The following is a 1,270-nucleotide window of genomic DNA, read 5'->3' on the forward strand; positions in this document are numbered from 1 at the left end:
TTAGTATGTCAAAAGGCTAAAATTGAACATTAGAGGCCGGGAGGAATGTTACAGCAATTAGAGATTCCTCAATGGAAGTGGGACAGTATCGCAATGGACTTCGTAACCCATTTACTGAGAACTCTAAAAGGACAAGATGCTATCTGGGTAATTGTGGATCGATTAACTAAAAGTGTTCACTTTTTGCCAATAAGTCTACGAATGTCGATGCAAGGACTTGCTGAATTGTATGTCAAGGAGATAGTGAGGTTGCATGGAGTACCAACAAGTATTGTGTCGGATCGAGATCCGAGGTTCACATCCAGGTTTTGGCAAACGCTGCAAGTAGCTTTGGGTACACAATTGAAAATGAGTTCTGCTTATCATCCTCAAACTGATGGGCAATCGGAGAGAACAATTCAGTCATTGGAAGATTTGTTGAGGACCTGCGTGCTAGATCACATAGGGAAATGGAATGAAGTATTACCGTTAGTGGAATTTACATACAATAACAGTTATCATTCAAGTATAGGTATGGCTCCTTTCGAAGCTTTATATGGAAGGAGGTGTAGAACACCTTTGTGTTGGTTCCAGGATGGGGAAACAATGTCAGTAGGACCTGAGTTGATTAAGCAGACTACGGAAAAGGTGAAGTTGATACAAGATCGTATGCGAGCTACTCAAAGTCGGCAGAAGTCTTATGCGGATAAAAGGAGGAGGCCGTTAGAATTTGAAGAAGGAGATCATGTGTTTCTGCGAGTGACTCCAACCACAGGAGTTGGGAGAGCTATCAAGACTAGGAAATTAACACCAAAATTTATCGGACCTTATGAGATTCTTCGGAGGATTGGACCAGTGGCATATGAGTTGGCTTTACCTCCTAGTTTAGCCAATTTGCATAATGTGTTTCATGTGTCACAACTAAGGAAATATGTTCCAGATCCTGTCCATGTGTTGGAAGTTGATGACATCCAAGTTCGGGAGGATTTATCTTTGGTTGTAGGACCGGTACGGGTGTTAGATGTGCAAACCAAGAAATTGAGAGGAAAAGATGTTCGTACCGTAAAGATACTTTGGAATGAGAGCACTCAAGAAATGACGTGGGAGCTAGAAGAATACATGAAAAAGGAGTATCCACAACTTTTTCGGGAATAAGCCCAAATTTTCGAGGACGAAAATTTTTGGAGTTGGGGAGAATGTGAGATTTTAGATAGATGTCAGAAAATAATTAGTATTGAATTGTTTGACACTTATATTATTGAAGAGGTAAATTAAATTAAATGATTTTTTT

The sequence above is a fragment of the Vigna radiata genome, chromosome 4, assembly GCF_000741045.1.
Source record: "Vigna radiata var. radiata cultivar VC1973A chromosome 4, Vradiata_ver6, whole genome shotgun sequence".
NCBI classification, from domain to species: domain Eukaryota; kingdom Viridiplantae; phylum Streptophyta; class Magnoliopsida; order Fabales; family Fabaceae; genus Vigna; species Vigna radiata.